The following is a 26,550-nucleotide window of genomic DNA, read 5'->3' as shown; positions in this document are numbered from 1 at the left end:
CAAGCTACGTGGGCAAACATTTTACAATAGAGCTTCAGCAATTGATGAAGCTCTCGGCAATATTCTGCTGCACATCTTCACGCACAAGGTTCCCTCATTTCAGCAAAGAGGATTCATACAATAGCTTTGAAGTTACTCTAATTTAAACAAGGCTAACATCCCTTAACAATGCAAATAATTGGAAGAATTTTCATGCAAAAATGGCTGGCCAACTTGTTGTTAGATCATCTGCCACTTAACAAAGCTTTGCAGTATAACTCCATGATATCCGATGTGGTAGCATGTGAAACAACTATCGTTCAAACATCAAACACTTCCAGCAACAAGCGAATCAAACCCTTCAAACAATCTAAAACACACAACAAGCAAAAATGAAGTTTGCTGCAATTTCGTTTGTTCACAACCAGATTTTGAGCACAACCTTGATTGGATAGTTTTCAAACCAACATCACAACTTTAAGCCAAGTAACAGACTACATAATGATCCCAATCCAAATGACCAGAAAACATGGAAATATATCATACCAAAATTCTGAAAAATAAGTGCAGAAATGGTTTCGGTAGCCTGCTTGTTTGCTTTTCAGCAAGGTGTTCGATCATGATGCAAGTATTTTAGACCCTAAGCATGCAAACTCAAACACTACTTATCCAATTTCTTCCTTTTCAGAACAAGATTAACCAGCACATTAGATGACGAAGCTCACTTGACGAGCTGTTGCGAAGAAAAACAGCAGAGGTATAGAAACGAATGCAGCAGCTTTTTCTACTTCAGCCTAGATATGCTTGTGTGTGAAAACTCAAACAAACTCTACGCATTTGACAATCCCAAACCGAATGTAATTCGCACAAAACCGAAAGCCACCACCTAATCTACTTGCTTTACAATGCAATAAAAGAAACAACCAAGCAACAGGAGCCTGCGAAGTAACGAAGCAAATTTTCTGCTGCAAAAGCGAAAGATGATCATGCGAAGCAATGGGAATGAATGCTTAGTGACTTGTCCACCCAAACCTCAATGCTATAGTTTCCTACCCAGAATGCTAATCACTACCCAAATGCAAAGGTTTATCCCCCGGAAATTCTAATAAGGGAATGGGACATGAAGATGCAGCAAAGCAACATGAACAGATTCACCCAACCCCAATCGAGATTCAGCAATAGCGCACGGAAATATAAACGTTCACTGACCCTAACTCAGAACTTCAAAAAACATTATAAGGCCCAATCATAACAGCAAGCAAGGTGCTAAGAATAAAATGGAAAGGAGAACAGCAAGAAAACAACAACAAGGTACTGCCACACGTACACAGCTAGAAGAAACAGCAATCAGAATTGCCCAAAGTTTTACGCCATTTTCTGGATTTACTTGTTCAAATGCACCAAAATCAGCCATAAACATCGAATGAAAGCTTCATGGATTCATCATATATCCCCCGAACTACCATCCCTGAAACCTAGGCCTAATCCCCATGCATTCCTTAACCATAAATCAAACAAGAACAAATAGAAAAATCCAAACTTTGCAGGAAATCATGACTGGAATACCTTGGTGAAGATTTTGCCGGTGGTGATGGTGTGCACGGCAATAGAAGGAGTGTAGCAGCAGAAATGACTGCGCCACCACTTCAGCCAATGTCGACGATAAGATCCTCTGGGGTTGCGGCTGCTCTGTGTATTCCTTTTCCTTCCGGTCGCTACTACCGAAGCTCTCTTCCCCGTCACTGCCCGAGGTTCGCTGCTCTGCTTCTTTCAGCCGCCAACCTTCATCAGCCGTTCTCCTCCCTTGCCTTCACAGCCGAAAACCTGCTTGCAGGTTTTCTTCCTTTCTTCCTTTCTCCCTTCCGGTCTCTCTTTTCTCAGCCCTCAAGCTCTCGCTCGCTCTCGGCTCTCTCTCAGTTGTTTTCAGTTCTTGCTCAAACCCCAGCCGTATGCTCCCTCTGTTTTGTTTAGCCTGAAAACCTCCCCTCCTTGGCTGCGGTTTTTCTCCTTCTCTACCCTATAGCCGCCAACGACCCCTCTTGTTTCCCTTTTGTTCTCCCCAAAAAAATTTTTCCCAGCCGTCACTCTCTTCTCCCCATGATGTTTTCTATCTTCCGGATCCCCTCCCCTTTTGCGGCTGCAGTTCCCTTTCTTTTTATATCCGGCTAGCCACCCCCAAAACCCTGTATTCAATGGCTAGAAATCATCCCTCTCAAACCCTCTTTCTTGGCCATCCGATGAGTCTGCATTCATCCCTTGCAAGCTTCCAAAAAATGCAGCGTGCCTGCCGCGACTGTCTTTTTTTTTTTTTTTTATAAGTAATTTAGCAAAATGATAATAAAATTAAGTAAAAACCAACAATTTAATTAACATCAGGTAACAATAAATAAACTAGAAATAATAAACAGCAAAATTGCAATTTTTCATTTTTCTTTTCATTTTTTCATCATTTTTCACTTTTTTTTTCCTTTTTTTTTTAATGCCAAAATGTCTAAAAATGAGATTAGTAAAACCAAACTAAAATAAATATCAATAAAACTAATAATGAAAAATAAAGTCAACAATTTGGTGTCTACAGTTTGCCCCTCTTTGTCTGAGTTTTGGAGAAACTTGAGACAAAGAAGTAGACACCAAATACTTACCTGCATTATTCGGCTGCGAATGATTCCAACGATTGCCGCCCTTGAAACGAGGACTGATTTCTTTATCAAAATGTTGAAATGGGATTGACCCAAACAGGAATTTAAAACGGGACTGACCCGAACAAGAAATTTAAACGGGACTTTAAACGACTGACCCGAACAGGAATTTAAAACGGGACTGACCCGAACAGGAATTTAAACGGGACTGACCCGAACAGAAATTTAAACGGGACTGACCCGAACAGGAATTTAAAACGGGACTGGCCCGAACAAGAAATTTAAAAAACGGGACTGGCCCGAACAGGAAATTAAAACGGGACTGACCCGAACAGGAAATTAAAACGGGACTGACCCGAACAGGAAATTTAAACGGGACTGACCCGAACGAGAATTTAAAACGGGACAGACCCGAACAGGAATTTAAAATGGGACTGACCCGAACAGGAATTTAAAACGGGACTGGCCCGAACAAGAAATTTAAAAACAGGACTGACCGAACAAGAAATTTAAACGGGACTGACCCGAACAGGAAATTAAAACGGGACTGACCCGAACTGAAAAGTAAATGGGATAGACCCACGGGATGTAAATGGGATAGACCCACGGGATAGACCCGGACAGAAATTTAAAAATCATGATGCACACTAGTGGGACTGACCCACGGCTAGTGGCGATGAAAAGTGAAACGCTCACTAGTGGGACTGACCCACGGCTAGTGGCGATGAAAATGAAATGCTGGTAGGTATGAAGAGACTGTGTAAGACTTGCTCGAAAAATTATTCGAAAATTTGCCCCAGTGATGAATTGGTCAGTGGGATTAAACCAGAGCCTACCTTAGTTGGTGGTACAAAATCCAAGCCCAACGTGATTCTTGTGAGATTGGCGGCCCAAAATCCAGGCCCAACGTGATCTTTGTGAAGTTGGTGGCACGAAAACCAAGCCCAACGTGATGTTTGCGAGGTTGGCGGCGCGAAATCCAGGCCCAACGTGAACTTTGTGAGATTGGCGGCGTAAAATCCAGGCCCAACGTGGTCTTTGCGATGTTGGCGGCACCAAGTCCAGGCCCAACGTGATTTTTGTGAAGTTGGCGGCACGAAATCCAGGCCCAACGTGATGTTGGTGACGTTGGCGGGATAAAACCCAGTTCCAACGTGATATAAGCGATCAGCGGGATAGAACCCAGTTCTGCCGAGGTTGGCGGGATAAAACCCAGTTCCAACGTGATATAAGCGGCCAGCGGGATAGAACCCAGTTCTGCCGAGGTTGGCGGGACAAAACCCAGTTCCAACGTGATATAAGCGGCCAACGGGATAGAACCCAGTTCTGCCGAGGTTGGAATAAAACACACACGTTAGTGAGGTAAACTCGATGCTAACGGTGGCAGAATGAAACACACACGTTAGTGAGATAAACTCGATGCTAACGGTGGTAGGGTGAAAACGCACACGTTAGTGAGATAGACTCGATGCTAACGGTGGTAGGGCGAAAACGCACACGTTAGTGAGATAGACTCGATGCTAACGGTGGTGGACAAAACGCACACGTTAGTGTGATAGACTCGATGCTAACGGTGGTAGGGCGAAAACGCACACGTTAGTGAGATAGACTCGATGCTAATGGTGGTGGACGAAAACGCACACGTTAGTGAGATAGACTCGATGCTAACGGTGGTGGAATGAAAACGCACGCGTTAGTGAGATAGACTCGATGCGGCTAACGGTGGTGAATGAAAACGCACACGTTAGTGAGATAGACTCGATGCTAACGGTGGTGGAATGAAAACGCACACGTTAGTGAGATAGACTCGATGCTAACGGTGGTAGAGTGAAAACGCACACGTTAATGAGATAGACTCGATGCTAACGGTGGTAGGGCGAAAACGCACACGTTAGTGAGATAGACTCGATGCTAACGGTGGTGGACGAAAACGCACACGTTAGTGAGATAGACTCGATACTAACGGTGGTGGAATGAAAACGCACACGTTAGTGAGATAGACTCGATGCTAACGGTGGTAGAGTGAAAACGCACACGTTAGTGAGATAGACTCGATGCTAACGGTGGTTGAAGTCAGTGAATTCAATGTGGTTGTCAAGAATGGGGAATGGAAGGGTGCGCGGCGGGCGCTAAGTTCAAATTGAAATTTGTCAAGGAACAAGCAATTAATTTCAAGTTTAATTTTTTGAGAATCTTTGCAAAAAATAATTTTCCCCAGTTTCCACCAATTATTGCGCAACTGATCAATTGATTTGCATTACAGCATGGTGGCTCCTCCTTGAGGCATTGATTCGTTAGATTCTGACTTACGCCCCTTCGTCGATTTCGGCCATGGATGCCTGCACAGGGGGCTTGCCAAAGTAAACATGCACTTAAATTATTTTAAAAATTAATGCCACTACTACTCATGGGAAGAGCAGTGTGATTGATTTGAAAGTACATTACTTGGCTCTTTGACGAAGTCCTCAAACGAACTATAAAAAATTTGCCCCAGTGTGGGCCTATTTTGCGAAATCTTACAAATAAAAGAATTTGCCCCAGTGTGGGTCCATTTGATTGCAAAAATTTGTTCAGATGATTCCCCATTTATTTGATCAAAGAGAAATCGCACTTTCCAAAATTTAGAAAGTAATCATTTGAACATTGAGCTTGAGCTCATGCAGAAATTTCATGATGAATTTCTCAGAATAACGCCAAATTTCAGAAGATTTCTTCCTCACTTTAGCATCGATGCTTTGGGTAATGGGTGTTATGTCTGATTTGGAAATGGGAGGTCAAGATTTGTCTTATTCTTGTGCCCAAATGGTATGTAATCCCTTCAATACCACATCTCAGTGAAAGCAAAGAGTTTGTCACCCTTATTTCTTAAGAAAACGTAGTCCACCTATGAGCTTTATAGGCTTGCAACAATTTGGATGGAAACGATAGCTGCTAAACATGTGAAAACTGGTCATAGCCTTTTGATCACGAATGACTGATGGACTCCTTAGAAGCATGACCTTTGTTTTGAGTTGTCATGAAGGAATAAGTCAACGATGGACTTTATTAGCTTGTAATTTGGCTTGGGAATGATAGTTAAAAAATAAGACTTTCAAGGACATTGCACCGAAGATCGCATTTTTCCAAAATTGCCCCTATTTTGAACTCAAAGATCTCAGACTTTGTTTGCATTTTTCTCATTCACCAGGGATTTCAGAGTCGATTTTTGCATTTACTTTTCTTGCTTTGTTTTTTCGCTTTTCTTTTCCTTCTTTTCCTCGACCTGGTGGGTTTTCTCATGGTGAGTAACGTCAACCCCATATCCAAGCAATTCAGAAATACAGCTAAAATTTTCGGCATCAGAAATTTTCTTGACAAGGCCCTTGCAAAGAACAGAAGTCAGGACTTTCGGCTTTGTAATGGGGTCAGGTGGGGTGCTTAGAAAAGTTAAGGCTTGAAAGCGGATTTCAAAAGCGGTTTGAAAAATCTGAGATCGCATTGTTGCGTCAACCCTATTTTAGGGTTAAATCAGAATTTGCCCCAGTTTATGCTCACTTGAGGCTTTTCTCTTTCATTTTCTTTTTTCTTTTGACTTTTCGGCCTTTTGCCATTCTTTGAAATTTGCCCCAGTTTATTTTTGAACTGAGGTTCTCTTTTCTTCTTTTGTTTTTGATTTTGTTGCTTTTCACCTTTTCACTTCTTGAAATTTTTCTTTTCCAACTCAAACTTGCCCCAGTGTGGGGTTTGCGATTCTCAGGGGTTGCCAAATGAAGTATTCTATTCTGAAGGCTCAAAAGGGATAACTAGGGATAGAATGTTTGATTGGAAAAAGAAGATGGCCTGACTTGTATTCCGTTCCTTATAATAACCCTGAAAGGAAACTTTCATTGATGCGAAATTTCTTGCATGTATCTGAATTAACTGACTGAGGAAGACCCTTGTTCATCCATATTTGTGAAACATTGGCGATTCACGCGGACAAAACTCTTCCTTTTCTTCTTTCTTTTTTTTCAAAATTGGAACCCAAGTGGAATCAAATTTCTCCAATTTACGGTTCCCTCCTTATTCTAGCATTATTGTTTTTCCCCTTTTTGAAAAAAATCTCCAATCTCCCTCCCCAATGTGGGGTACGATCGTAAGTGCTTTGAAAAGAACCACCCATTTTAGCTCAAATGAGGATGCAAGGGATGATCAGTGTTTAGGTTGTAGAAACGACGGCCAAAGCATCATTCTTACACCTCATGACAACCAAAGTAACGAAATGGTTATTGAAAATCCATTCCCTTTTTGATGTTTGAAAATTTTTCAATATAGGGTAGTGATCATTAGGGCTCTTATTTGAAACGAAACTATTCTTTCAAAGGCTCGAATGGGAGAGCAAATGATAAAATCTGTATAGGTAGTGAAACGAATGCTCGAAGTGTCATTCCAAATTTTCAAAACAAACAAGGATAATGCACATTTTTGCTTTCACTTAGATGTGATTGAACCAGATTAGACACCTTGACCATTTTCAAGCAAAAGTTGCCCCAATTTGTAATTTATCAATCAATGTGACTGATTTTATTTTGGGGTTAAGTGAAGGAGAAATGTATCTCTTGGGCCTTCTGAGTGACCTCTTTCAATTTTGAGCACTCTTATTGTGTAGCTCGGATCACCAATCTAGTGTACACAAGGATTTTAGAAAGCATACACTTGCGAATTTTCAGGCTGGAGGTTGAAAAAAACTCTCAATTCGGTCTTATTTTCTCAAAATTCATCATGAAATCTCTTAATGAGCTCAATAAAGAATGAAATGTACACAAATAATTGTCTGAACAAAAGGTTCATTATTGCCATTGCTTGAAAAATTTAAAAAGTAATACATATGAAAAACAGTCTAAGGAACTCCTTTACACATGTATACACACTTTCCCTCTTAATAGCCCCCTTCTCCCTTTGAGCAAAGAAATCTCTTAAATGTTTTACACAAGCGTTTTTAGATGAATTTTCAAATTCACATTGCAGGGTCTGCCCAAGAATCAAGTAATACATGTAATTTTCAAACTTTATCAGATCAGAATTGTTTTCACACTTTATTTTCATGTTTTCACGTTTTATGAAATTTTTATGAATGCAGGGGAGGGGGAAAACAAAAGAAAAATACCCAGAGTTAGTAATCAAGAATATAAAATCGGTATGCATGTCCTATGGGGGAACCCTTTTATGCCAAGGGTAGGCCTAGCATGAAAATGCAATCCTCTAAGGTAGGCACTATACCATACCTGATGAATCCGATCAATTGATTGAGTGAAAAATGATTTGAAAAATTTGGCCAATTTGGAGTGAGAAGAAACATTCGTCCTAAAAAAATGAGGACAAAGTCCGAATGAATTGCTTATTTTGATCGACGCATGGCGTGTCAAAAGGGGTAAAATGATCAAATTCATTGAATGAAATTTGATTATTTATAAAAATTGAATGGATCGCCCTAGAAATGCCTTCAACTAATCAAATGAATTGAATGAAATTAATTGATCAAACAGATCGAGTGAAATGATGATTTATTCAAAATCTACCGAACTGTCCTAAAGATAGGTAAACTGGTCAAATGGATCGGATGATTTAAAAATTGACTAGATCACCCTAAAAAGGGTAAACTGGTCCAATGAAATTGAACGGAACTGACGATTTATTCAAAATCAACTATATTGTCTTAAAATGAATGAATTGGCAAAATGGATTGATTGAATTGTCCGGCCATTGGTGATTTCAAAATTATTGAGATGCATTATTCTATGAGCTTTCTAAAATCAAATTTTGGCCTCAGTTTATTTATCGTCTCAATGGCGAGGAATTGTTTGTGAATTTCTTCGAATTAATGTCCTTTTTGCAAGGGATTTTTACCAGTTTGATAAAATGGCCAAAAAGTGATTATTAAACGCTCATATTCCAAAGATCGCTCTATGAAAATGATCGGATCCTACCCTACCTTGTGCACTACCCCTTTGGATGGTACAAAAATATAAACGTGAAAGTCTCCGTGGATTAAATATCTGAAACACAAGGCGGTTTATTCCTAACACGGGATCCCCTAGATGGCATTCCCTTTCTATGGTTTATGATGATGCCATTTATTAAAGCGATGTAAATATGTGACAAATATGGCCTAAAGGACATAAATAATGCATCGGGGAGGGTAAATGTCTAAAATGAAATGTACTTATTGAAAATTAAGTGTAATGACTGAAACTTAAACATGTGAGTTATCTAGTGGGTAAGTCACTAAAAGAGTGCCAGAGAGGCCTCTTATTGCTAAGGCACATGAATGCAAGCCAAGAAAACAAAAGAGTGGTTAGTGCAATTGATAGTACACATAACACATTGGGAGCAATTAAGAAAAGAGATACAATAAAAGTAAGTAAAAGGGGTGGAACCCCTTCCCTCGTGCCTAATGTGCTTAAAAAATGGTGAGGCTGACTCTAACCTAGGCAAACTCTAACATGGATGCATGAGACTGGGGTTCACTAATGCAACTATACTCGATAAGGTTTAAAAAGGTCCCCAAGCCTTCAGACCTACGGGAATGGATCATCAATTCCAAGACCCTTGGTCGGTGGCTCGAGCGGTCCCCTAGGTATTGTTATGGGCGCAGAGCACACCATCCACATACCTAGAGAAACCATTCCTAGTCCTACAAGGCGGTGTGGGAAAGAGCCCACGAAAATAAAATAAAATGAGATAACAGTAAATAAACGTGCACGTATGAAGTGTTCCCTATTTTGAGGGAAGGGGTTGAGAACCAACGCGAGACTTTAAAGGTGACACATACCCCCCCCAAATGCAATGCAAAGCGCGAGATAAAACAAGTACAACATACATCCAACCAATCAATCATACATACGTGAGTGAGGGAATAGTTTGATACGCGCGCGCGAGGCAAAAGGCCCTAAAAATGGAAAATGCACCACTAACATCCAAATGCTATGCATAAAAAGGGTAGAAAAGGGAAAAGAATAGCCAAATCAAGTGCTTGGACCCACTTAGGACGTCCCCAGTGGAGTCGCCAACTGTCGCGCCCCACTTTTGATGATGATGTGTGAGTAGTGGAATGTGAACGTGTGTGAACGTGAAAATAAAAGGCCGTGGGACTTGAAAATGCGACGATTTGGCCAAACAAAGTTCAAAAAGGGTTTTTGAATGGAAAATGGAGTCGCCACTTGGTATAGAGTTAGGGTGTACCAAGTCACCCAAAAAGTGATTTTTTGAAAAAAAGGTAAACAAAACCCTTTTTTAGAACTTTTAGGTCTACGTAACCAAAGCGAGGGATCGGGGGTCACATTTGATAAGAGAGAAGGCAAAGGCAAAGCCTAAGGCACTCCTTTACCATAGCAAAGGCTAGTTGCGTGACATAGCCCTTCTTTTCCTAATTTTTTCTACCCAAAGTATGTTTCGCATGTTGGATATGACTAATGGATATGAAAAAAGAAATGCAATCCTAAATCTAAAATGTCTCTTATGAAGCTTTTTGGTCCCAACCACATGAGTTGTGGTGGCCAATAAGGAAAGTCCTCATAGAGGTCGCGAATGATGCAAATGAAGACTCAAATGGGAGTGCAAGTGTGAAAATGTAAGAAAACGTGCATGTGTGCAAATGTAAGGCAAGTGCATGTGTGCAATTTGAGAAAATAAAAGTGTTTGTGTGCTAGTGGATGAAAATAAAATAGTAGATACATATAAGTGCAATTGGGTGCCATTTGTGAGATGGAAAAGTAAATAAGTGATAGGAAGAAAGTGGTGAGAAAGTGTAGATTGAGAAAAACTCTAAATAGTGAGAAAATGTGGCTAAAAGAGTGTGGATGTGGTATAAAAAGAATGCAAGTGTATGACCTTAAGGGAATGCATCAGGTCGGGCACGGGAAGGACTCCTAACTTTACGACTTTGATTTTCCCTTGGATTAGAAGGAAGAACTAGCGTGCTAAGGCTATTTTGTAGCCAAACTCGCTCGTTTCCCTTATCGAAAGGGGACTCTCAAGCAAATGTACCCTATAACTAGCATGAGGATGCAAAAGGCCTAAAATGAAGGGGAAAGGCTAGGAGGGGCATGCCAAATGCTAGAGAAACTAGGAAAAATGCATGAAATGAAGTGAAACATGCAAATGTGTACTAACAAGAAGAGATACCTAAGGGTCTAGCGTTGGACTAGCCCATATCTAGGAATTCCTACTAGCATTGGACTAGTGGAAAACGGAACAATGAGCCACAACTAGCGTTGGACTAGTGTGGTGACGGGAAAGGGGGCCACAACTAGCGTTGGACTAGTGTGGTGACGTACATTCATCCATCATGTTCATGCATGGCTATGGAAAGCGAATAGACATGTCAATCACCTATAAACACATAGCACATAACACTTAGCATGCTCGACTAAATGCAAGAGCCTAATAAAGCAAATTAACATGTTGCAACAAAAGCAAACAATCAATCAAAAGGGGAAGGGGGAAAATGGACCAAAATGCTCTCCAAGCCCTATCTATTACAAGCCAAGAGGTGTACACATACCCCATAAAGAATAACTTAAATAAAAAGCAAAAGTAAATGAATGAAAGGAATTAAGGAAAAGCAAGGAAATCAAGTAAAGTAGACATGCATATTCACATAACACGTAGGAGCACGTAGGGTCAAATAAAGTGCAAATAAGGGATAGAGTGTACCTCCCTTGAATCGATGCCTTAAATGGAGTGAAATCACTTATTTATCCTCCAAAATAAAAGAAATGGTCAAGGTACCAATTTATTTGGAAAAATTAAAAGAAATGTGCAAAACAAAGCTCACTTGATCATAAAGCCCCTAAAGTCACGAACTAAATGCAATTAAACAAACTATGGCAATTTAATTAAAGCAAACAAGCAATGAAGTTACAAAATCAAAACTGTGAAGGATCAAATTGATGAAATTATTCAATTGGTTGGGTCATAGTGAAACAAAGGAACTTGGGGGGTCAAAGTGCAGTTTTAGAAAATTTCCATGCAAGTTCATGCAAGCTACGTGGGCAAACATTTTACAATAGAGCTTCAGCAATTGATGAAGCTCTCGGCAATATTCTGCTGCACATCTTCACGCACAAGGTTCCCTCATTTCAGCAAAGAGGATTCATACAATAGCTTTGAAGTTATTCTAATTTAAACAAGGCTAACATCCCTTAACAATGCAAATAATTGGAAGAATTTTCATGCAAAAATGGCTGGCCAACTTGTTGTTAGATCATCTGCCACTTAACAAAGCTTTGCAGTATAACTCCATGATATCCGATGTGGTAGCATGTGAAACAACTATCGTTCAAACATCAAACACTTCCAGCAACAAGCGAATCAAACCCTTCAAACAATCTAAAACACACAACAAGCAAAAATGAAGTTTGCTGCAATTTTCTGCTGCAATTTCGTTTGTTCACAGCCAGATTTTGAGCACAACCTTGATTGGATAGTTTTCAAACCAACATCACAATTTTAAGCCAAGTAACAGACTACATAATGATCTCAATCCAAATGACCAGAAAACATGGAAATATATCATACCAAAATTCTGAAAAATAAGTGCAGAAATGGTTTCGGTAGCCTGCTTGTTTGCTTTTCAGCAAGGTGTTCGATCATGATGCAAGTATTTTAGACCCTAAGCATGCAAACTCAAACACTACTTATCCAATTTCTTCCTTTTCAGAACAAGATTAACCAGCACATTAGATGACGAAGCTCACTTGACGAGCTGTTGCGAAGAAAAACAGCAGAGGTATAGAAACGAATGCAGCAGCTTTTTCTACTTCAGCTTAGATATGTTTGTGTGTGAAAACTCAAACAAACTCTACGCATTTGACAATCCCAAACCGAATGTAATTCGCACAAAACAGCAAGCCACCACCTAATCTACTTGCTTTACAATGCAACAAAAGAAACAACCAAGCAACAGGAGCCTGCGAAGTAACGAAGCAAATTTTCTGCTGCAAAAGCGAAAGATGATCATGCGAAGCAATGGGAATGAATGCTTAGTGACTTGTCCACCCAAACCTCAATGCTATAGCTTCCTACCCAGATTGCTAATCACTACCCAAATGCAAAGGTTTATCCCCCGGAAATTCTAATAAGGGAATGGGACATAAGATGCAGCAAAGCAACATGAACAGATTCACCCAACCCCAATCGAGATTCAGCAACAGCGCAAGGAAATATAAACGTTCACTGACCCTAACTCAGAACTTCAAAAAACATTATAAGGCCCAATCATAACAGCAAGCAAGGTGCTAAGAATAAAATGGAAAGGAGAACAGCAAGAAAACAGCAACAAGGTACTGCCACACGTACACAGCTAGAAGAAACAGCAATCAGAATTGCCCAAAGTTTTACGCCATTTTCTGGATTTACTTGTTCAAATGCACCAAAATCAGCCATAAACATCGAATGAAAGCTTCATGGATTCATCATATATCCCCCGAACTACCATCCCTGAAACCTAGGCCTAATCCCCATGCATTCCTTAACCATAAATCAAACAAGAACAAATAGAAAAATCCAAACTTTGCAGGAAATCATGACTGGAATACCTTGGTGAAGATTTTGCCGGTGGTGATGGTGTGCACGGCAATAGAAGGAGAGTAGCAGTAGAAATGACTGTGCCACCACTTCAGCCAATGTCGACGATAAGATCCTCTGTGTGAGAACCCGTAATTTTTCCATTTTCTAGGTTTTATTATATTTCTCGGTTTTCTTGTTTTCAATGGCTTGTTTTCTGCACTTTCTGTATCCGGAAAATTTTCTAGATAAATTTTATGAGTAAATATAGTTTTTAGATGATTTTTCTAGTATCGAATAGATTTTGAGAAACTAAGAGCGTATTTTGGACGTGGGACCCACTAGTGCGAAAAGTTCGGAAAATTTCGGCCATCTAGATTAAGTTTTGAATACTGGAATTATTTTACCGGGTGTTAGGAGATAAGTAGAGGGTGCTAAGTGGATTGATATGAGGGAGACAAGTTAGGTAGATATTTAATAAAAGGTGACAAGTGTTACCATAAGAGTTAGTCTTGCCATTTGACCACTATTCATGCCTTTACCAAATTAATATCAAAATTGACCAAAAATCTTCCATTTTTCCTTCAAGCTTGGCCGAACCTCCTCTTACAAGAAAAGAAAGAAAAGCTTCCAAGTTTCTTGCTCCAATCTTGTCCAATCTCACAAACTAACCGTTTAGTCTTGAATTCCTTCCATAAAACCTCTTCAAGTAGTGATTGTGAGTTGGTGTGTGAAGTTGTTTGGAAAGTTAAGGTGACCCATAGCTCTCTCTCTCTTGTTTTAAAGGTAAGTTGTGTAGAACCACCCTCCTCCTTTAATTGATGCTTAAAGCATGCTTAGTGGTTGTATAAGATGCAAGTTTATGGATTAATTCTTGATTTGTGGTTGAAATAATGAAGTTTTATTATTTTTGGGGAATTTTCTGTTTTAATATAAGCATGATTGTGTGGCTATGTTTGATGATTGGAAATGATGTTTAAGGACTCTATGAGGTGGGAAAAGTGATTAATTGCAACCAATTTCTGTTTTGGACCAAAAATTGAAAAGTGAGGGTTTTGTGATAAACATTCTGTCCGAATTTTTAGGTCCTAGATAGAGGCCGAATTGGCCTTAGATCAAAACATAAAAGTTGTATAGAATAACATTTTAGAGGTGCCTACAAAATCTCAGGTCAATCGGAGTTGTGTAGAGTGAGAAAAGTTGAAATTACTATTGCTGTTCTGGTTTACCCGAAATTGGGATTTGCGACTGTAATTGGTTGTTTTGGCTGGAATTACTTCCGAATTGGTTATTGAGGTCTTCTGATGCAATTTAGCCCTGTTTCTTAGATTTCAAAAGGTTTTGGAATTTCTGGATTTGGACTTGTAGAGCCTGAGTTATGATGTTTCCGCTTGAATGCATTTTGGTGAATCTGTTTTACGTTGTTGATGAAGTATCTTGTATTTTTGACCTGTTTGCACTCAAAACTGGGCTGAGTGACCTTCTGTGATGTTGTAGCCCTGTCTTTTAGCTTCAAAATGGTGGGTCTTGTACCCTCATCCGACAATCGTAGTGTCTTTGGTGCCAAAACTGCAAAATGACGTCAAAAACTGTTTTCTTGGGTTAAAGCTTATTTCCATTTCCGGATTTTCTGGTTTCCTTTAATGCTTATATATTCTTATGGAACCTTATTTTGGTAATACTTGGCCTTGGTTTATGACCTGTAAACGAATCTTATTGTGTTTATTTGAATAGTTTTAAGGCTTGTTTTCATTCCGATCATTTCCTAGCTAACTTTTGTACTTGTACTACTTTGAGCCTAGTGAACGGCTTTTGGGAAATGAGATGACTTTTGTGTGAGATGTTGGGACTGATTTGAGGTAATAGTGAAGCCTTAAGGGCTGGAAAAGTAAGAAATTTAGGGGAAGTGCTGCCCGATTTTCTAGGCCGTTTGGTTCCTTTAAGTTGGATTTGCCTTTTGGTAGAAATGAAAGGCTTTTGGGTTGTTTGCGCCTAAGTCTTCATGTTACCTTTTTGTTTCCAAGAAAATCATGTTTTTGCACCCTTGCATTAGTATTTATTTGGCAAGGCATACGACGTGTAGTCGAGCCTCACTTGTGCATTCCGTTTGCTCGATTTGGATATGAAACCTTCAATTGGTTTATTTTGATTATTTTAGGGTTTCTTGGCGATTAAGGCCAATCTGAAGTGAAAACTTTTGAAGTTGAGCCGGTGAGTGTACCACTCCCCTCCATTGCTGTTTAACTTGATTTCTGCTCTGCAATCTGTTTAATTTGTTTGAGACGAGGGTGTACTTTATCACACTCGTTCTCTTGTCTGTTCATATGCCAATTTACCATGCAAAATTTGAATCTGCTATCTGTGTCTGCATCTGTTCGGATTTCTATGACCTATGAGCTCAATCCTGTGGCTAAGTTATTCGAGTCGGGCCGGCAAGGGCCTGGACGATTAGATAACGAACCACGGTAGTCTGTTCGGGGATTTTGGGTATTGAAACCCTTGATTCCGGGTATACTCGAGTATTACTATTTCTGTTCGTTTGCGGTGAGCGGGCCCGGTAAAGGGGTGTTTGGTGAACGGAATTCGGTGTAAAGAGGGGTCTACGGACGTTGGTTCTATATACGTTGGCGGAGTGTCAACTTCGATCAAGCTTCGGTGACGCAAATGGGAATTTGGCTCCTGAGAGCCACCTGTATCCTTCCTATGTGAATCATTAGTTACTTTACTTTACATCTAGCATGTGTATCTGATTTGTTAAATGTGAAATGCCATGATTTTTCTGCTATATGTCTGGTACCTCATTGAGCGCAAGCTCACCCCTTTCTGTTCCTTTTGTTTTCCTTACAGGAACCTCTTTTGGAAATCATGATTTTTAAAAGCGAGTTGAGCTAGTTAGATAATCTTTTGTTCTTTTGTATAGCTCCTCGAGGGGAAGGCAAACTCTAAATGTACTTCGTTTCACTGGTTCCATCTGAATTGTAAACCTAGCGACATGTATATATGAAAATGTTTTTTTTCCATGTGATTTTGGTAAGTTACTGTTAAGCTTGGCGGTTTTCAATCATTCAATTCTTTTGGGTCCTATCTCGTGTAATATCAGATTTGTGTGATTCGACTCCGTAGTCCTGGCAAGAGCTGGGCAGGCGGTCCGCCGAACCCTTTGGTTCGCCTTAGGGTAAGGTGGGGCTGTCACACTCTGGGGTTGCGGCTGCTCTGTGTATTCCTTTTCCTTCCGGTCGCTACTACCGAAGCTCTCTTCCCCGTCACTGCCCGAGGTTCGCTGCTATGCTTCTTTCAGCCGCCAACCTTCATCAGCCGTTCTCCTCCCTTGCCTTCACAGCCGAAAACCTGCTTGCAGGTTTTCTTCCTTTCTCCCTTCCGGTCTCTCTTTTCTCAGCCCTCAAGCTCTCGCTCGCTCTCGGCTCTCTCTCAGTTGTTTTCAGTTCTTGCTCAAACCCCAGCCGTATGCTCCCTCTGTTTTGTTTAGCCTGAAAACCTCCCCTCCTTGGCTGCAGTTTTTCTCCTTCTCTACCCTACAGCCGCCAATGACCCCTCTTGTTTCCCTTTTGTTCTCCCCAAAAAAAATTTTCCCAGCCGTCACTCTCTTCTCCCCTTGATGTTTTCTATCTTCCGGATCCCCTCCCCTTTTGCGGCTGCAGTTCCCTTTCTTTTTATATCCGGCTAGCCACCCCCAAAACCCTGTATTCAATGGCTAGAAATCATCCCTCTCAAACCCTCTTTCTTGGCCATCCGATGAGTCTGCATTCGTCCCTTGCAAGCTGCCAAAAAATGCAGCGTGCCTGCCGCGACTGTCTTTTTTTTTGTTTTTTTTTTTTAAAAGTAATTTAGCAAAATGATAATAAAATTAAGTAAAAACCAACAATTTAATTAACATCAGGTGAAAATAAATAAACTAGAAATAACAAACAGCAAAATTGCAATTTTTCATTTTTCTTTTCATTTTTTCATCATTTTTCACTTTTTTTTTCCTTTTTTTTTAATGTCAAAATGTCTAAAAAAGAGATTAGTAAAACCAAACTAAAATAAATATCAATAAAACTAATAATAAAAAATAAAGTCAAAAATTTGGTGTCTACAGCACCTTTATCCGAAAATCGTAGCGCCTTTGGTGCCATTACCGTAAAATGACGTCAAAACCTATTTTTCTGGTTTTGAGCTTAACTTTCATTTCCGGACTTTTTCCTAACTTGACTTGTACTAGTACTACTTGGAGCTTGCTGAATGGCTATTGGATGAACTTGTTGTTGTGTGTGTACCTTTGGGTTGGAATGAGGCAATAATGAAGCCATGATGGCTGGAAAAGTTAGCAAATTCAAGGGAAGTGCTGTCCGAACTTTGAAGGGATTTGTTTGCATTGAGTTTGTGATCCAAGACTTGGATTTGAGCAAGGCAATGTTATATGATGGATGATTTCGGAGCCGTGGAGGTGAGTGACTTCAAACTATTTCTAAAGTTAATTATGAACCGTTTCCTGCATTATTTACTTTTGAACTGTTTCCAAAGTTACTTTTGAACTGTTTTCTTGTCTTATTTACTTTTGACCTGTTTCCAAAGTTACTTTTGAACTGTTTTCTTGCATATCATGCGTACTTGCATATGAGTGTTCCTTGTTTGCTGTATTTCTTGACTCATTGGCTTGTTATTATTGATTGATAATGTGTTAAGTGCTTTCAATAATTGTTAAAACGAGTTTTCTAGGCGAGTGTGTACTTTATCGCACTCGACCTAAATAAAATCAATGATTAATGATTAAATGCTAGTTGCGCATGAATGTAAGCCGTTTGGCTGAACTGGCCACTGCCCTTCGTTACCGATTGACTCGAGCCAGAAGCGGACTCGGTCGGGCGATATGGTGACCCTGGGTGAATTTGGTATACTCGAGTATTACCTTGTAGTCCGGCTACGTCCGGATGGGTGGAGTCCGGACAACGTCCGGATGGGTGGAATCCGGTCAACGTCCGGAAAAGGGATGAACGAACAAAAGGATGAATGATGGATTCTACTTACAAAAATGTATTTTTAAACAATTGGAGGAATAAGGGGAAAAATCAGGGGAACGAACGAACAAACGAATAGCTCCATGTGGACCGTATCCTTTTAATGAATGTTACTATCGCTTTCCATTGTACATGTTTCTTGAATTATTGATACTCCATATTTAATGTTTTGTAAATGTTGTAATTGTTTCTGGACTTATCATTTGATTTATGACATCATTGAAATGAACTATTGTTAAACCGATTTGATTACTGATTTTACTGGTTACTCGCTGAGCTTCTAGCTCACCCCAAAAATATTTTATTCCCCTCCACAGGGCTCAAGGCGAAGGAAGGACTTGTAGTGCTTGTGCACGTGACTGGATGGCCTATGTTTTGTACAATTTGGATTTGGAAATCATTTTATGTATAGTTGAGAATTGTTTCCGCTTCGTTTATGACATGTAATTTTTGGAGAATTTGATGTATATTGGAGATTTATATTGTAATATTTGAGGTTTATTCTTGCAATTTATTTGAGGACTTTAGTGAACGACTGAGTCCCGGCGAGAGCTGGGCAGGCGGCCCGCCGAACCCTTTGGTTCGCCTTAGGGGGAGGTGGGGCCGTCACAGTTGGTATCAGAGCCATATGCCGACAGTTGGGACTTTAAGTCCTTCGTCTGGAAAAGCCCCGAGCCTCTCGTTCGTGAAGAGTCACGAAGCGAAACTCTCCGTAGGGGATGCCCGCATGCGGGTGGCAAGCTGATAGGTACCCCGTGATGTGACCCTGAGAACTGTCACAGTTGGTATCAGAGCTTAGGCTTCAGATCTCTGTAGTGTATCCTAGGCTTGAAGTTTAGGATGTCGGACTGTGGGTTTGGTTTGCAATATTAGTGATTCTTGCGGGATGTCTCGACTTGATTGGTACAAGATGGAATGTCGAGGACGACATTCTTTTAAGGAGGGGAGATTGTGACGGCCCGAAAAGAATGAGTGTGAGAACCCGGAAATTTTCTAATTTTCTAGTGTTTATTTTATTTAATCGTCCGTCTTTTCTACATTTTCTTTATTAGAAAAATTCCCCAGATAAAGTTTATGAGCAAAGATATTTTGAAAATGATTTTTCTAGTATCGGTTAGTTTTTGAGAAATTAAGAGCGTATTTTGGACGTGGGACCCGCAAGTGCGGTAAATGCATTATATTTTTGACAACTTGTTGGAAATTTGTATTAAGTGATATTATTTTACAAGGTGTTAAGATATTTGTATTGGAGAGACAAAAAGATAAGTTTTAAACCTAAAGGTGACAAGTGTCACCATAAGATTTAGTCTTGAGTTTGACTACTATTGATAACTTTACCATTTAAGTAAAATTGGCCAAAAAATCTCTTCATTTTGCAAGCTTCTTGGCCGAATGCTCTTGCTCAAAAAAGGTAAGAAAAGCTCTTAATTTTCCAGTCTCCAATCTTGCCCAATCTTTCAATTAAACCGATTAATCTTCCAATTACTCCATAAAACCTCTTAGTTTGGTGGAGTTGAGTTTGGTTGTGAAGTTGTTTGGAAAGCTAAGGTGATTTGTTGCTCTATCTCTTGTATGGCTAAGGTGAGTTGTGAAGAACCACTCTCCTCCCTTAATTGATGTTCAATTCATGATTGGTGGTGGTATAAGATGCACTTTTATGGATTATATCTTGATTTTGGTTGAATTGATGAAGTTTTATAATTATTGGGGATTTTTCTGTTTTCATATGGATATGATTATGTGGTCATGTATGATGATTGGAAATGATATTTAAGGAAGCTAGAAGGTGGAAAAAGTGTATAATTGCAAGCAATTTCTGTTTTGGAAGAAATCTGGAAAATTAGGGTTCTTGGTAATTACATTCTGCCCGAATTTATAGCTCCTAGTTAGAGGCCGAATTGGCCTTGGCTTAAAAAATTAAAGTTGTAGGGAATGACATTTTAGAGGTGCCTACAAAATTTCAGGTCAATCGGAGTAGTGTAGAATGAGAAAAGTCAAAATTACTATTGCTATTCTGGTTTTACCCGAATGTAAGAATTGCGCCTGTAATTGGTTGTTTTGGCTGGAATTGCTTCCGAATTGGTTGTTCAGGTCTTCTGATGAAATTTATCCCTGTTTTTTAGCTTTCAGCTGGTTTTGGAATTTCTGGATTTGGACTTGGATAGCCTGCTTTATGATGTTTCCGCTAGAATGCGTTCTGTGAATCTGTTTTTGTGATTCTGGTATGGTATCTTGCATTTTTGACCTGGTTACACTCGAAACTGGGTTGAGTGACCTTCTGAAATATTGTATCCCTGTCTTTTAGCTTCGAAACGGTGGGTCTTGCACCTTTATCCGAAAATCGTAGCGCCTTTGGTGCCATTACCGTAAAATGACGTCAAAACCTGTTTTTCTGGTTTTGAGCTTAACTTTCATTTCCGGACTTTTCCCTAGCTTGACTTGTACTAGTACTACTTGGAGCTTGTTGAATGGCTATTGGATGAACTTGTTGTTGTGTGTGTACCTTTGGGTTGGAATGAGGAAATAATGAAGCCATGATGGCTGGAAAAGTTAGCAAATTCAGGGGAAGTGCTGTCCGAACTTTGAAGGGATTTGTTTGCATTGAGTTTGTGATCCAAGACTTGGATTTGAGCAAGGCAATGTTATATGCTGGATGATTTTGGAGCCGTGGAGGTGAGTGACTTCAAACTATTTCTAAAGTTAATTATGAACCGTTTCCTGCATTATTTACTTTTGAACTGTTTTCTTGTCTTATTTACTTTTGACCTGTTTCCAAAGTTACTTTTGAACTGTTTTCTTGCATATCATTCGTACTTGCATATGAGTGTTCCTTGTTTGCTGTATTTCTTGACTCATTGGCTTGTTATTATTGATTGATAATGTGTTAAGTGCTTTCAATAATTGTTAAAACGAGTTTTCTAGGCGAGTGTGTACTTTATCGCACTCGACCTAAATAAAATCAATGATTAATGATTAAATGCTAGTTGCACATGAATGTAAGCCGTTTGGCTGAACTGGCCACTGCCCTTTGTTACCGATTGACTCGAGCCAGAAGCGGACTCGGTCGGGCGATATGGTGACCCTGGGTGAATTTGGTATACTCGAGTATTACCTTGTAGTCCGGCTACGTCCGGATGGGTGGAGTCCGGTCAACGTCCGGAAAAGGGATGAACGAACAAAAGGATGAATGAGGGATTCTACTTACAAAAATGTATTTTTAAACAATTGGAGGAATAAGGGGAAAAATCAGGGGAACGAACGAACAAACGAATAGCTCCATGTGGACCGTATCCTTTTAATGAATGTTACTATCGCTTTCCAATGTACATGTTTCTTGAATTATTGATACTCAATATTTAATGTTTTGTAAATGTTGTAATTGTTTCTGGACTTATCATTTGATTTATGACATCATTGAAATGAACTATTGTTAAACCGATTTGATTACTGATTTTACTGGTTACTCGCTGAGCTTCTAGCTCACCCCAAAAATATTTTATTCCCCTCCACAGGGCTCAAGGCGAAGGAAGGACTTGTAGTGCTTGTGCACGTGACTGGATGGCCTATGTTTTGTACAATTTGGATTTGGAAATCATTTTATGTATAGTTGAGAATTGTTTCCGCTTCGCTTATGACATGTAATTTTTGGAGAATTTGATGTATATTGGAGATTTATATTGTAATATTTGAGGTTTATTCTTGCAATTTATTTGAGGACTTTAGTGAACGACTGAGTCCCGGCGAGAGCTGGGCAGGCGGCCCGCCGAACCCTTTGGTTCGCCTTAGGGGGAGGTGGGGCCGTCACATGTAACATCACAATGGTAGGATATAAGTTGCTTCAAAGCCAGTTCAATTCCCCGAGCTTGACCACCTATTGACACTCCGTCAACACAAAATACTCATAGTCCGTAGACTCCACTTACTTTTTCCGTTCACCTTATCAACTCCCGCTGGCCAGTCAATAACACACAGCAGTTCGAGTAAAAACAAAATCACATTTGCTTTAACAAAGAACAAAATCCCAAGGCTAGCATAGAACTGACTTCGACCAAGTCCCGGTCGGCTCGAATAGTCCGTCTACCCTTGGAACCGGGTTGGAACCAAGTCCTGAAATATCTAATCTCTCAACAAAATACTCATCAAAATACTCAAGTCATGTAATCACCCCAACAGCACACAACACAAGGGGGATACTCAACATAAGGCATGTATTCTCACATATTAAATCACGAACAGAGAATGGGCTTAGGTCGAGTGAGATAAAGTACACCCTCACCTAAGTACCCATTTAACATATACAAAGCACTTTGACAATTTATCACATAAACAAACCCAATTACTCACCCAAAACAACTAGCACGCAAATCAAGGAAATTTATACGGGTCCACCGACTCCGTCCAGGTCGTCACTGCCTGTGATAGAAGATTATACTCAACTATCAGTCAAACAACCATCACAATGGAAATAAGGACTAAAACGGCCAAAACGGTAAAGAAACGCAAACGCGCTTGTTTTAGTTTTGGCAATGAAGCGATTAAAAGTTTGGAATTCCCATTTGAGTCAAAAAGACAAGGAAAACGTATTTCTACTGGTCGCTACTTTCACTTTTCCCAAGGGTATGAGTTTCGGCCAAATTCCATCTTATACACCTCAACGAAAGAAGACTCGAATACCTTAGACAATTCAAGTTCAATTCATCCTCAAATCTTTGCTCAAGTCGCGAGTACATCCACCTAACCCTTGAGTGAAAATTTGGGCGGCATGCCCTTTGTATTTAGCTATTTTCTAGCAATTTATGACTTCATTATTTTTCTCAAATCAACCCCAAAAGCCACACATAAGCAATGTTAACACAATATGTGAGGACCCGAAAAATTTTATTATTTTTATTTTATTTTACTGACTTATTTAATTATTTATTCACCCATTTACCCAAAATAATTTATTTCACCCGTTTTGAGTCCATTTGTATGTAAAAATGTCCCTTTTATAATTTTAAAATGTTTCGATAGCAAATTTAATTTTTCTACTGCTCGTTTAGCGAGCAATAACGAGTACACATTTTTCGAGGTAAATTTGATCCAAGAGTACATTAGTTTTGGAGAACTAATGATGATTAAGAATAGACTAAGAAAAGTTAATTGAGGGATTAGATGTGAGTGAGTTAAAAATTAAGCTTTTACCGCACGCGCGTCAATAGTTTCCCGAAAGTCGTGCCGGTACGACTAATTAGAGATTTGAGAATTTAATACTAGACTACTAAGAGTGAATAATTATAGTGTTAAAGGAGTTACATTGGAGGTTTAGTACACAAGTGAATCAAACCCGAGAGAAAGTGGTAGTACAAAACCCCAATTAGGCACTATTAAGAATTGACTTTTTGCCCAACACTTATGGCTACTATTTCATTGTTTCTCTCCAAGTTTCCATCATACAAAAACCCTCATCTCTCTCTCCTCACTCCCTCAATTTTCGGCCAGACCAAGAGACAAGAAAAGGAAGAAGAAAAAAACTCCATTGTTAGCTTCAAATCACTCACCAAATCTCCACCAAATCACACACAACTTGGAGTACCACTCTAACTTGAAGGGAAGAGAGGGCCGGCTGGTTAGGGGCTGTTTTAAGGAGTTTCTCACAACAAAAATATAGAGTTTCATCTTGAGTTTTGAAGCTTTAAACATCTCCACCAAAGCTTTTACTTTCTTGTTTCAATTCTTGGTTTTGAAGCTTGTAGCTTCCTTATTGTTGTTGTTGCTTGGATTTGGTTGGTTGAAGTGGGCTCTATGAACTCCCACCTTGGTTATATAAGGGTTTCCATGATGTTTATGTGTGTGTTAGTGTGTTTGTGATGAGTTTTACTAGAAGAAACTAGAAGAGGAAAAAGAAAAAGAGAAAATCGTGAGAGGAAGTAAGCTGGCCGAATCTGTCCTGTTATTGCCTTGCTTATGTTTCGAATTTTTGATGCTAAAATGAATGTAAAACTTATGTATATATGTGGTATATGGTGTGTAGAAAGTGTCTACCAAAAATCATTTGATTTGGTTGAGCAAAACTTGAAATTTTCGAAACTGCAAGAAATCTGGAAATGATCATCTGAAGGCCTGAACAGTGTATCTTTGATTGAACATAACTCTTTGTACAAAAGTCAAAATCGAGTGCCGTTTGCGGAATTTGAAACTAGACATTCTTAACTTTAAAACAGTATAAAAATCACTGTCCAGTTCATTTTGTGTGAACTGCAATGAACTGATAAAATCGGCTGTTCTGTTCAGCCTGTTCATTCGAATGGAAATGAAAAGCTGTAACTTGTGACTTGAATTTGAACTACTTTTGAACTGATTTTGGAACGATTTCTTTTGGTGAAATGTATCTTTCGGAACCTAGTTTCCAACACCACCAACCATTCTTTATTTGAGTTTGTATAGAGTGAGATATAGCCTGATTTTTAAATTGCAGCAAAACTGGAAACTAGAAAGTTTCTTCCCTCTTGCTGGCCGAATGGTCAAACTTGTTTTGGAATGTTTTGTTTCGAAAACTTTGATGTCAATTACCTCTAAATTTCTCATTGGATGTTTATGGAACCTTAGTTTCAACATTTGAGCTAATTGAGGTTGATTGTGTGGGACAAAACGTTTGAAAAGGAAAGAGAACCACGGATGGCAGATTTGCTCTGAAATTTTACCGAACTTTGACTATTTTTTTAACTGTCTTCCCACGTGATGTTTTGCGTGAAATTTGGTAGAGATATAGGTCACATATGGAAGATTTAGTGTACCAAATTTGGTGTATTCTCAATGCCATTTCGATGGCTAAATGATACTTCAAAGATAGCTTTTCAAATCTGGAAAATGACTGAACAGTTTGCAAAACGCGACCAACTTTGAACTGATGTATCTCGATACTCAAAACTCCAAATTTAGTTCCATTTGTTGTGTTTAAAATCTTGTTTAGAACTCTTATTCTGTTATGAATTTCAAAGGCTGATTCGCTTTTCGTGAATTATGCCGAATTTCCAAAATTTGCTGAAAAACCAAGACTGGTTCAAACCTGTCTTCTTGAAACTGAAACTTTGAGCTGAATTATTAATGCCTTCTAGTTGGAATCGTGGAAAAGTGTCTTCTGAGATCTTTTAGTACTCTGAATTTAGTTTCCAACGGTATCAATTTTTTCACTTTTGAACTTACGAAACTCGAGATACGATTTTTCAAAGTAATGTCACTCTAAACTGGAAAATTTCTGTTTCAACCAAATTACTCCTTCAAGAACTTTCCATCTTCCTTTGTGATTGTTGGACTGTTTTGAGTTTGATTTCATGGTTTAATACAAAGTCTCTTTGGAACTTTGAACTTTCATCTAAAATCTTGGTCTCCGAAGGTTAAACCTCTCTTGATGAAATTACTTGGTCATATAACTCTCTTGGTTAATGGTACTTCTCTTCGTACTTAAATTAGGGACTTCAACCCCTATTCTTATGGCCTTGATAATTGTACTAGACTTGGCAATTATACAAGTATTTTAAAAGAATGATTTGAAAGGTTTCTTGTGAACTTAATTGGTAATGCCCGGAATATTTTGGCCAAGCTTCTAAGTAAATATACCCATCTTCCTCGATTTTCGTGCCAAAACTTAGAGATCGGTTTAATTTTCAACTTGGAGAATCCTGAACATGACTTGACTTGGATCAGTGTATTATTGGGTATTTTCAAATGCTACTCTCGTGGATTAAGTTATTAAGTGATATTTGCATTCAATTTGAACGCGTTATCTCTTAAGTGAGAGTAGTGGGAATACTACTAGACCTTGGCTGAATACCTAGGTGAATTGTAATTGTACATGTCTTAGGTGATCAAGAGGATCCCGAGGAACTCGTTTGATCTTGCCTCGCTCTTGTTTTACACTCTTGATTTCGGTGAGTGTTTCTTATAGGTGTACGTGACTTGAACAGTTTTGCTACATGTTTACTTCATAGTTATTGTGTGCTTAAGTGTTAAGTGCACCCTATAATTGCTCCCATGTAACTGTCCATCGTTTTAAGGCGAGTGTGTACTTTATCTCACTCGACTTACTAAAATGATAAATTTCTACCGTTTAACTGTAAATTTCTACCGTTAACTGTGAACTACTACCATGTACCGATTTACTTGATTATTTGCGCAAATTGTAAGCTCTAAGCTGAACTGGATCCTGCCCTTGGTTACTAACTTGCTCGAGCCAGGACTGAGCTCGGTCGGGTAGGTTGGATGTGATGCCCCCACTTCTCCCAAAGGCAAACCAAAGGGTATCAGCGGGACGCCTACCCAGCTCTCGCCAGGACTCGATACAAATTCAATTCAAAGTTAAGGGTAATTATCGATACTAAAAGTCGAAAACATAAAGAAAATTTGCTTCC

This window comes from Coffea eugenioides, chromosome 9 (assembly GCF_003713205.1).
Source record: "Coffea eugenioides isolate CCC68of chromosome 9, Ceug_1.0, whole genome shotgun sequence".
Classification (NCBI taxonomy): domain Eukaryota; kingdom Viridiplantae; phylum Streptophyta; class Magnoliopsida; order Gentianales; family Rubiaceae; genus Coffea; species Coffea eugenioides.
This window is presented reverse-complemented; position numbering follows the sequence as displayed.